The following is a 12368-nucleotide window of genomic DNA, read 5'->3' on the forward strand; positions in this document are numbered from 1 at the left end:
ATTTTCCTTAACATTTAGGGTTCCAAAAACCCTAACAGTATAGTCCTTCCTGATTGGTTTCTCATCATTCAGCATCTTTGTGGGTTATATATATATATATATTTTTACCTTTATTTAACTGGGCAAGTCAGTTAAGAACAAATTCTTATTTTCAATGACGGCCTAGGAACAGTGGGTTAACTGCCTGTTCAGGGGCAGAACGACAGATTTGTACCTTGTCAGCTCGGGGGTTTGAACTTGCATATATGTAAGGATTGGGGAACAAAGCCTAGATTTACAGATGAAATCATAGGAATGTTTATAATCATATATATAATAAAAAAAACTGACAAACAATGATGGGACAGATGGCAACTCCAAATAAGTACAACAAAAAAACAAAAAGTCCTTCCCCATGCCACAGGATCTAGGAAGACTTCTACTGGGGTCATTGTCATGGCTACACACTTCCACGGTTACGCTCTCGATCAGTGTGGGATAGAGATGCATCCACAGACATGGCAACTTCACTGCTCAATAACAACTGTCCACAGATCAGTGCTGTCTGGGATAAAAACTAGTCGACCGTCCACACCTCATGGCGTCATCCATTTGAAATTTCTGCAATCAGAAATGGCTGTGGACTGAGGATTCTGGGAAGGAGCATGATGGACGTTGACGGCGCTGTGTTGTAAATGAAGCTCATACAACGGAGGGCCTCCGTCACGAGACCCAATATAACAGACTTAGGTAGGGAAAATACCATAACAACCTCCATTTTTGTTTCCTATTTTTCAGAGACAAAGATCTCCCTGGTGTTTTGATCCTTATTATAACACACACACACACACACACTCTTATTACACACAGTCTAGCACACTCACACCCAAACAAGGACAAGCACTCACACCATCAATAAATGAACACAAATACATTAGACAAATTATGCTTATCATGTGCAACGCAAATAACACACGCGCGGGAGCACACACACCAAGTCGGTGCACCACATCTCAACTTCCTCATAGTGTCACATAACAAGGTTCTGTCCAGTAACTTGATGCAGACAGTTGACACTTGTGGTGAGAAGATAGTGAAGGGTTCCTATGAAGTTCTGCCTTTTTGTTCGTCTAGCGGTATTGCTCCCCTGACGTCGTCCTCTGTTGGCCGTTGTCCTCCGTTGGCCGTTGTCCTCTGTTGGCCGTTGTCCTCCGTTGGCCGTCGTCTACCTCGTCGTTTCCATTGGGGTCTTCTTTGAAGTTCTCACACTGCTCCATCACCTTCCTGAAAGAGGGAGAGGGAGGCTTCAGCATGTTCATTTCATTCACCAGGTTTGGGCTCCATTCAAATTCAAGTCAATACATACATTAAGGGGGATTATGGCAGTCCTCAATTTCTGAACAAAATGTCAACTCATTGCTTGGAATGAAAGTAAATGCAATGTAATAGACCCCAAATTGATCAACAACCCCTCCATAAATATCGCATTGGTTCTAAAAGTTTAATAGGTTAATAGGTGAGTTCATACCGCGCCTTGGTCCTTGGTCTCTTCATGTGATGTCTGGAGCTCCAGCACCTTCTCCAGGAGAACAATCCCTCCTTCTTTTATCAGCAGAGGGCAGTACTTACTCGCTGAGGGAAGAGAGGAAGAAAATGAGTGAGAAAAACATTTCTCGAAAGCAGACATATGTACTTACTCGCTGAGGGAAGAGAGGAAGAAAATGAGTGAGAAAAACATTTCTCGAAAGCAGACATATGTACTTACTCGCTGAGGGAAGAGAGGAAGAAAATGAGTGAGAAAAACATTTCTCGAAAGCAGACATATTTCCCTGATGAGTGACAAAGTGTGAGCACTGGGCTGTATTCTCTTAAAATAAATACTCCAAAAGTCAATCCACACTTATTTTATTAATAATATAACAGTATAAAGAAAGACCTGACCCCAGGCCAGAGGTCTCTCAAATTGATACAGTGATATAAAGAAAGAACTGACCCCAGGCCAGAGGTCTCTCAAATTGATACAGTGATATAAAGAAAGAACTGACCCCAGGTCAGAGGTCTCTCAAATTGATACAGTGATATAAAGAAAGAACTGACCCCAGGCCAGAGGTCTCTCAAATTGATACAGTGATATAAAGAAAGAACTGACCCCAGGCCAGAGGTCTCTCAAATTGATACAGTGATATAAAGAAAGAACTGACCCCAGGCCAGAGGTCTCTCAAATTGATACAGTGATATAAAGAAAGAACTGACCCCAGGCCAGAGGTCTCTCAAATTGATACAGTGATATAAAGAAAGACCTGACCCCAGGCCAGAGGTCTCTCAAATTGATACAGTGAGGAAAAGATGGATCCCACCACTGACACCAATAAGCAACTTGCTGAGTGGGATCAGTCTTTGTATCAATACTCACGGTAGACCGACACCAGGTTGAAGAGTGCCCACGTGGCTCAGTGCTGACTGACTGGGGCGATGCTCTGGGGCAGCAGGCGCAAGATGGGTTCAAAGGATCTGAACAGAAAAAAGGGAGGGAGAAAGCCAGGTAAGTGTTAATTCAGAAAAAATGATTCAGAAAAGTGAAATCCACTCGCACATCTTGTAGTTGGAATCAGGGTGATATTTGTAACCTTAACAGCGGCGCCTATACAGGCATTTTATTGAGATTGTGATCAAGAACATAACTGTATTAAAAATACATAGTGCCTTCAGAAAGTGTTCATACATCTTGACTTATTCCTCATTTTCGTGTTACATCCTAAAATCAAAATCGATTAAATATAATTTTCTATAATGGAAAAATTGATTAAATATAATATCTATTTACATAAGTATTCACACTCCTTTGTAGAAGCACCTTTGGCAGCGATTACAGCTGAACCGGTACATATTAGAAAACCAGGTTATTATCCGTTTTTTTTGTTTCCCTTTTTGGAACACTTTCAAGTTCCATCTAGGTAGTGCATCCATGTACAGCAGCAGCTAGCTGTCTCTGATGTTTTTGGGGTAAGATATTGACATCCAGAAAGGTCTTAGCATGAGGACCAAAATTAAGCCTGACCTACATTTGAGGTGCTTTTGGGCGACAGTGGCAGAACTGTTAAGGCTAGAAGCACAATTCAACCACAGGAACATTCCTAAGGTCCCCCCGATCTGTGCAAGCCTAACCTTGGCCGTGTGGAATTAACCCTTAACAGTGAAAACAGGGTTTTCCTTCTAACAGGGTGAGTTTTGTGGCTCTAGAAGGTTCTCAGGCCGAGAAACAGCCTCGTCCATTTGCAATAACTTCAATTAATTTTGAACGTCGCAAAAAAATGACAACATTTAGAAAAGTCCCAGAACCACAAGATTGGGTGCATTGAAACCGCCTCGGCCCATAGAACAGTCCCTAAAGTTTCTGTCTGATAGTGCTTTCAGGGACCCCGTAGCAATGCCTGGAAAAAGTACATTTTCAGCACTAATTAAGGTCACTGCTCGGTCTCCGAATGACCTATTGACTCAGGATTCGGGGTCGTCTCAGCTAGGTCTACACATAATGTCAGAACTGGACCAGCAGCTCGAATGTAACTATGTTATTTAAGGTTTTTTAATGGTTTTAACCTCTAGTGACACCCCATCCCATGAACGGGACCGTTGCCATCATCTGACACTAATTAGCATAACGCAATGGACATAAATCTTCCTAGAAAATATTCCTATTCATGAAAATCACAAGTGAAATATATTGGAACACAGCTTAGCCTTTTGTTAATCACCCTGTCATCTCAGATTTTCAAAATATGCTTTGCAGCCAAAGCTAGACAAGCATTTGTGTAAGTTTATCGATAGCCTAGCATAGCATTATGCCTTGCTAGCAGCAGGCAACCTTGTCACGAAAATCAGAAAAGCAATCAAATTAAATCGTTTACCTTTGATGAACTTCAGATGTTTTCACTCACGAGACTCCCAGGTAGATAGCCAAAGTTCATTTTCCCCAAAATATTATTTTTGTAGGCGAAATAGCTCCGTTTGTTCTTCACGTTTGACTGAGAAATTGACCGGAAATTGCGGTCACGACAACGCCGAAAAATATTCCAAATTAGACAGAAACAGAAACATGGCAAATGTTGTTTAGAATCAATCCTCAAGGTGTTTTTCAAATATCTATTCAATAATATATCCACCGGGACAATTGGTTTCTCAGTAGAAGCGATTGGAATAATGGCTACCTCTGTACTTTGTGCGATATTTTCTCCGGGAGCATCATGTGACCACTTGCGTAATGTAGCCCCCTACGGGTATTCTTCAATATAAATGCATAAAACTACGTCACAATGCTGTAGACACCTTGGGGGATACGTAGAAAGAGTAAGCGGGTTCATAGCACATTCACAGCTCAATGGGGACTCATTGGCACGCAGCGCTTTCAAAATATGGGGCACTTTCGCCTGCAACATCAGTTCTGTTATACTCACAGACAATAGCTTTACAGTTTTGGAAATGTTAGAGTGTTTTCTATCCAAAGCTGTCAATTATATGCATATTCTAGCATCTTGTCCTGACAAAATATCCCGTTTAAAACGGGAACGTATTTTTTCCAAAAATGAAAATACTGCCCCTAGAGTCGCAACAGGTTTTAACAGAAGGTGCTATGAATTGTGGGCCGGCTCTGAAATATGTGATAGTTGGCTTCTAAAAGAGTTGGACAAAGTGAGTTTGGTGTCAGTATGATATCTTATTGACTGATGGTTGACTTGATGGCAGTATAATATATTGGCATTGTACATTTTATATTGCAAATGGACAATGTACATTTCCAATGGATTTAATGATGGATTTTCCACAGGCTGAAATCAACACCAACGAGCGATGGAGAGGAACCATTATCACTGCTCGGCCACCCCGAGTTCAACGAGCCAGTCAATTGGGCATTTCTGCAGTATATTAGAGCATGTCCAATTCGTGATGGTAAATGCCCATTGTAAGACATTGCAAATGGACAGGGTAAAATTGTAAGTTTCCAATGTACTTAATGAGGGATTTAACATCACCAAATGGACAGTGTCCATTACATATATGCTATATTGTCAATGTGAACATGCTCTTCTGCAAGTTGACAGTGTCCATTGCCAATGTATTTCCATAAAAAATCTAAAATGAAAAAAATGGTCCAAAAACACTTTTTATGAGGTTTAAAAATGTTGGGAAAAAATTGAGATTTTGAAAATTTCACCCTTGGGACCTGACTTTGTGACCATTTCCCATATGAAAATCTATGGTGGATGGCTCGCCATCTTTGGGATTTTTGGAGTATGACACTTGGCATTTGCCATGTTCCGCTTGCAATATGGTTTTGATGAACTGCCGTCCATTTGAGTGATATTTGCGAGTATGTATATGGTTCGCCCAATGCCAATAAGATGCCACTAATTTTTGTCCATTTCATGGGGGTCTTCACTTACCGAATGTACTATATAGACAGGTGTGTGCCTTTCCAAATCATGTCCAATCAATTGAATTTACCACAGGTGGACTCCAACCAAGTTGTAGAAACATCTCAAGGAAGATCAATAGAAACAGGATGCACCTGAGCTCAAATTCGATTCCCAAAGCAACGGGTGGAAAAAGTGAAGGGGTCTTAATACTTTCCCAATGCACTGTACTACTCTCTGCCCCTCAGTGACAGCCAGCTCCGCAACTGTGGGCACATAGGTCATGCGAACATTGCTTCCATTGTTTTGCCAGCTATTTGCTATGAGGGGGAACTGCCCCAATGAAATCGCAGGATATCATAGGATAAATTATAACAGCACAAAGTAAATGGACCGTCCGGGGGTGCTCAAATGTTGTGGTCGCAGAGCCCTCACTTCTGCCACATTACCCAGCAGCCCCAGCATGTTACGGTGGAGCTCCTGCTTGTCTGGAAACTCCTGAGAGCCAGGGGAGGACAAAGAGGACATACAAAAGCAACACACAGGATGATGAGACCGAGAATCTTCAGTGGAAAATACTGTTTGAGGGGCAAAACCTAGCATTCCCTGACAGAACAGAACCCTTCAGGTGAAAATAAAGAGAGATTAGAGATTGAGTTTATGTTGTAGATTTAAACAAATCCCTGAGGTGTGCTAACCTTCAGGCAGTCCAGGAAGAGGCTCATGCCCTTGCAGTTAAGGAACATCTGACAGTTGTCTGGTGTCTCGTCAGTGATGTTCCACAGGGCACTCCAGGAGAACTCCATTACCTGGTCACACTGTAGAAAGAGCAAAAAAATGTGGTTGGTATTTGTTTTTATCCAAAGTGAACTCTAGGTAGCCTGCCAGGCAATGCCATCCCAGACAATACACCTGAATTGGCGTAACACGCAGTGTTTCCTTAAGGATTGCATGTAGAAATACTATTATGTCTGGAATGAGCTAAGACTCATCACAATCCAAATGTGATGTGGTTCAATCCAGTTTGACAGGTTCTGCGAGGTCATTTCGGACTTGTAGAATGGTAGGGATGTACAAAATATGGATTTTTGATTCACAAAAAAATGATCCAAATGAGACTCACCATCCTGTCCTGTAGCTTTTTCTGGGTGAGATTCAACATTGTCTGAGAAAATAAAAGTGAGAATGAAAATCATACGTGACAACTTCACGAAGCATCAATGACCTACTGCGGGCTGTGTTTGAGAGAGACAATCTATGAATCTGTGTATAAGTATATGGATACATCAGTCTTCCCTACCTTGACGAAGCCCATCTTGCCCACAGCCTCCTTGTGGTGGTTGTCCACCTGGCAGACCAGGGCGTTGCAGAGGTGCACGGCGATGCGCTGGATGGACTCGTCCTGCCGGACCGGCTCCAGGATCTTCAGCAGCAGCAGGTTGACCCGGCCGTACTGGAACTCCAGCTCCTCAGGGATGCTGAAGTTACACAACGTCAGGCAGCAGTTCCTCTGGACCTGGGAATGGTGAGGAGGGGGGAAAGGGGGAGCTGAGTTGAGGGATATGGTGGAAACTCCTTCAGCCTTAGTTTAAAACAATCCATTCCTTTAACATTTGTGAAGGGAATAAACGTTGCTTTAACTTGAGAAGGGAAGAGACTACTAGGGTGACATGTTGGTTAGCGTGATGGGTCAGTTGACCCCTCCAGACCGGGGTTCAGATACTTTTTTTTTTAAATATCTCAATTTCACGTACATTCGACGTAAGTATTCAGATATCTTTTATTTGAAAAGACAAGTAGTTGAATGTTTGGTCCTGCTTTAAACGACGTTCACCTTATAAAGGCTTCATAAAGCCTTTACAATCCCTTCATAAGCACTACATAAATGTGTTAAAAAGCATATATAACCATATGTCATGCTTCATAAATGTGGCATAACTGTGACAATCTCCACTGTCAAATGTGATATCAACATGTGCCTTATAAAGGGTGACATGTTGTGCTAAAGGATGGAAGTCATGTTAGTCACATTACACCTAATCCCTTTCCCAGACACTTCCGCCTTAATGCGTGGCAGGTCTGGTGGACCAACACATCAAACTTGGTCTTCATTAGTTAGGGTTAAAAATCACATTTTAAGAAGATCAATTGTGGAAATGGGTCTAGCCATAATTATGACTTTTTGAGTAGTGTGTTAAGTAGTGACGATGACGAATCATTTACTCAGTAAGGTCACTAAGATATCCCAGGCTTATATGTGCGGTCTTCGACACATTCACCCACTCCCCCACTGAAAGATCAGCCACAAAATGTTGGCACCATTATAACAGGTTGTAATCAAGCCCTGGTCGCCAGCATGGGAACAGAAGAGGAACAGAAGAGGAATGAATACCTGGTGCGGTAATCTCAGGTTGGACTACTCCAAATCATCTTGATTTTGGCGCGCACACACACACGCTTTGCAGGTCCATCAACCCATTTAAATACCTCTCACATCCTACAGTAACCTGTGGATCATGAGAGAACCTTCATAAATCAGCAGAACATTAATAACCTATTTATTGACATTATGAAATGTCATGTCATACTTAGTTTGAAGTGAGACACCTTCATTCATTCATAACACATCCACAAAGACTAAGGCATGACACTGTACTTCATTTGAAGTCAGACCCCTTTGGTCATTTATATCACCTAAATGCCTCTTTTTTTTTTCACCTTTATTTAACCAGGTAGGCTAGTTGAGAACAAGTTCTCATTTGCAACTGCGACCTGGCCAAGATAAAGCATAGCAGTGTAAACAGACAACACAGAGTTACACATGGAGTAAACAATTAACAAGTCAATAACACAGTAGAAAAAAGGGGGAGTCTATATACAATGTGTGCAAAAGGCATGAGGAGGTAGGCGAATAATTACAATTTTGTAGATTAACACTGGAGTGATAAATGATCAGATGGTCATGTACAGGTAGAGATATTGGTGTGCAAAAGAGCAGAAAAGTAAATAAGTAAAAACAGTATGGGGATGAGGTAGGTGAAAATGAGTGGGCTATTTACCAATAGACTATGTACAGATGCAGCGATTGGTTAGCTGCTCAGATAGCTGATGTTTGAAGTTGGTGAGGGAGATAAAAGTCTCCAACTTCAGCGATTTTTGCAGTTCGTTCCAGTCACAGGCAGCAGAGTACTGGAACGAAAGGCGGCCAAATGAGGTGTTGGCTTTAGGGATGATCAGTGAGATACTCCTGCTGGAGCGCGTACTACGGATGGGTGTTGCCATCGTGACCAGTGAACTGAGATAAGGCAGAGCTTTACCTAGCATGGACTTGTAGATGACCTGGAGCCAGTGGGTCTGGCGACGAATATGTAGCGAGGGCCAGCCGACTAGAGCATACAAGTCGCAGTGGTGGGTGGTATAAGGTGCTTTAGTGACAAAACGGATGGCACTGTGATAGACTGCATCCAGTTTGCTGAGTAGAGTGTTGGAAGCCATTTTGTAGATGACATCGCCGAAGTCGAGGATCGCCAGGATAGTCAGTTTTACGAGGATATGTTTGGCAGCATGAGTGAAGGAGGCTTTGTTGCGGAATAGAAAGCTGACTCTTGATTTTATTTTCGATTGGAGATGTTTGATATGAGTCTGGAAGGAGAGTTTGCAGTCTAGCCAGACTTGTATCATATGACGCTGTACTTACTATAAGGTCAGACACCTTTGGTCGTTCATAACACATACATACAGGCTTAATGATGTAAACACAAATGCATTAACATTTAGGGAATTATCACTAACAGTTAAAACAAATAAACATTAAATACATGTTTAACATTTCCTTTAATTTGCACAATTTTTAAACAACACAAATACATGAAGTTTTAAAAAGTCCAGCAATGCAATTAATTACATTGAACATTAGACAGGGCTGTGAATAGTGTAGCTTGTCTCTGAGCTGGCGAACAAACGGTTCTTGCCTCTCTTCCTGCTGGAGGTACTGCATGTTGGTTCCAACCTTAAAGGTAACAACAAAGGTTCTTACCTCTCTTCCTGCTGGAGGTACTGCATGTTGGTTCCAACCTTAAAGGTAACAACAAAGGTTCTTACCTCTCTTCCTGCTGGAGGTACTGCATGTTGGTTCCAACCTTAAAAGTAACAACAAAGGTTCTTGCCTCTCATCCTGCTGGAGGTGCTGCATGTTGGTTCCAACCTTAAAAGTAACAACAACGGTTCTTGCCTCTCTTCCTGCTGGAGGTGCTGCATGTTGGTTCCAACCTTAAAAGTAACAATAAAGAAAGTTAGCAGGTCTGTTAGGAAATGCCTTTGTCACAACATCCGGATAAGGGCATTTCTATGCTGCGACAGAAACTCTAAACGGGAATATGGGAAACTGCATTCCATTCGTATTATTCCATTCCTCTTTCATTTAAAATCTCATGACGTGACTATGAGACATGGTTGTATGTAGGGAGATGTGTATTTAGCTGATCCTATTAGCTAACTCAATTTCAGCTAGCTAGCAATTGCTGTAAAGTCACCGAAATTATTGAAATAACGATTGAGGTAGCTACAGTATGTAATCTAACTAATAGAAACTAACTTAAATTGGAATAAATAAAAGTTCACTTGTTTTTTCGCTGTCCAGTGGGTCATTTGATTTGCGAACTCGTCAATGTCTCGTCAGCAACACAAGAAAATAACTTCTGGGTCATGGAATTATGGACATTTTCCAAATAAAAGTTACCCAAGTAATAGTAGAAAAGTGTCAACCATGATTTGAAAAATAATTGTCAAAAAATGAACAATGATTCATATTTGTTCATATTTAAGTGACATTTGAATTCAATTGGAGTTTTAAAACACGTTCCAATGCCAAATAAATGCCCCCAAAGAAAATCATTGTATATGGAATACATTTTGGCTTAGAACAAGAACTATTCTGGGTGCAGAAATAAAAAACTTGTATTTAATAAATAATAAATTGGCTAAATTTCTTAAAATGGACAATTCTGTGAACTGTCTTGTGTAATACTTGGAATACTCAGTAGGGTCTGTAGAATGTATACAGTGCCTTCGGAAAGTATTCAGACCCCTGGACTTTTTCCACATTTTTATTACGTAACAGCCTTATTCTAAAATTGATTCCAATAGTTTTTTCCCCTAATCAACAATACCAAATAATGACAAAGAAAAAAACGTTTTTTAGACATTTTTAGCAAATTTATTTAACATAATCAGAAATACCGTATTTACATAAGTATTCAGCCACTTTGCTATGAGACACGAAAAATTGAGCTCAGGTGTATCCTGTTTCCGTTTATCTTCCTTGAGATGTTTCTACTACTTGTTTGGAGTCTACCTGTGATAAATTCAATTGATTGGACATGATTTGGAAAGGCACACACCTGTCTATATAAGGTCCCACAGTTGGCAGTGAATATCAGAGCAAAAACAAAGCCATGAGGTCGAAGGAATTGTCTGTAGAGCTCCGAGACAGGATTGTGTCGAGGCACAGATCAGGGGGAAGAGTACCAAAAAACACAGTGGCTTCCATTATTTTTGGATCCACTAAGACTCTTCCTAGAGCTGGCCGCCCAGCCAAACTGAGCAGTCGGGAGAGAAGGTCCTTGGTCTGGAGGGTGACCAAGAAACCGATGGTCACTCTGACAGAGCTCCAGAGTTCCTCTGTGGAGATGGAAGAACCTTCCAGAAGGATAACCATCTCTCCAGCACTCCACCAAATCAGGCCTTTATGGTAGAGTGGCCAGATGGAAGTCACTCCTCAGTAAAAGGCACATGACAGCCCGCTTGGAGTTTTCCAAAAGGCGCCTAAAGACACTCAGACAATGAAAAACAAGATTCTGATGAAACCAACATTGAACTCTTTGGCCTCAATGCCAAGCGTCACGTCTGGAGGAAACCAGGCACCATCCCTACGGTGAAGCCTGGTGGGGATGTTTTTCAGTGGCAGGGACCGTGAGACTAGTCAGGATTGAGGCAAAGACAAACAGAGCAAAATACAGAGATCCTTGACGAAGTCCTGAGCGCTCTGGAGCAGGTTCTCAGACTGGGGCAAAAGTTCACCTTCCAACAGGACAACAACCCAAAGCACACAGCCAAGACAACGAAGGAGTGGCTTTGCGACAAGTCACAATATCCTTAGACGGCCCAGCCAAAGCCCGGACTTGAACCTGATCGAACATCTCTGGAGAGACCTGGAATTAGCTGTGCAACGACACTCCCCATCCAACCTGACAAGAGCTTGAGAGGATCTGCAGAGAATAGGAAAAACTCGCCAAATACAGGTGTGCCAATCTTGTAGCGTCATACCCAAGAAGACTTGATTGGTGCTGTAATTGCCAAAGGTGCTTAAACAAAGTACTAAGTAAAGGGGGTATTATTATTTTTGCCCCCAAAAATTGCTTTGTCATTATGGGGTATTATGTGTCGATCGATGAGTTCCTTTTTTTTATATACATTTTTGAATAAGGCTGTAACGTAACAAAATGTGGAAAAAGTGAAGGGGTCTGAATTCTTTCCAAATGCACTGTACATTCCACATTTGGTGTCTTTTGGCCCTATGGTTCATAAGTTTAGAGATATACCAGAGGTACATTTAATTTGTTCAGCATGATGAGACGCCTACATACAAAGTGTCAAGTCTCTAGGTCAAACAGGTGATGGAGGAGGGTTTAAGTGAGACCGCTTATAACAGCGCCACCTATAGGCCAATCAGTGCCATTCTTTTGACCAAGTTACTCATGGCCTGCAGTTTCTTTGCCAATTAATTTTTTTTCTTCAAACTCTGCTTGAGTTATAACAAAGGTTTTGTGAAATAAAATTTGGCAGATTATTTGTTTTTTTACAAATAACCATTCAAATACTCAAATAAATGTTTTGAGCTGTGTATATATATTTAAAAAAACTCCAATACACAGAAATAGCATTTTAAATACCAGATTCTCAAATCCGCATGTATTTGAACCC

At 41.4% G+C, this 12368-nt stretch overlaps 1 pseudogene; it reads right to left on the minus strand.

Moving 5' to 3' along the window:
- Nucleotides 1–1109: 1109 nt before the first annotated feature.
- The window catches only part of LOC115146874 (protein zer-1 homolog), a 53184-nt pseudogene continuing 41925 nt past the window's right edge, over nucleotides 1110–12368 (minus strand).

The sequence above is a fragment of the Oncorhynchus nerka genome, linkage group LG19 (assembly GCF_034236695.1).
Source record: "Oncorhynchus nerka isolate Pitt River linkage group LG19, Oner_Uvic_2.0, whole genome shotgun sequence".
Lineage (NCBI taxonomy): Eukaryota > Metazoa > Chordata > Actinopteri > Salmoniformes > Salmonidae > Oncorhynchus > Oncorhynchus nerka.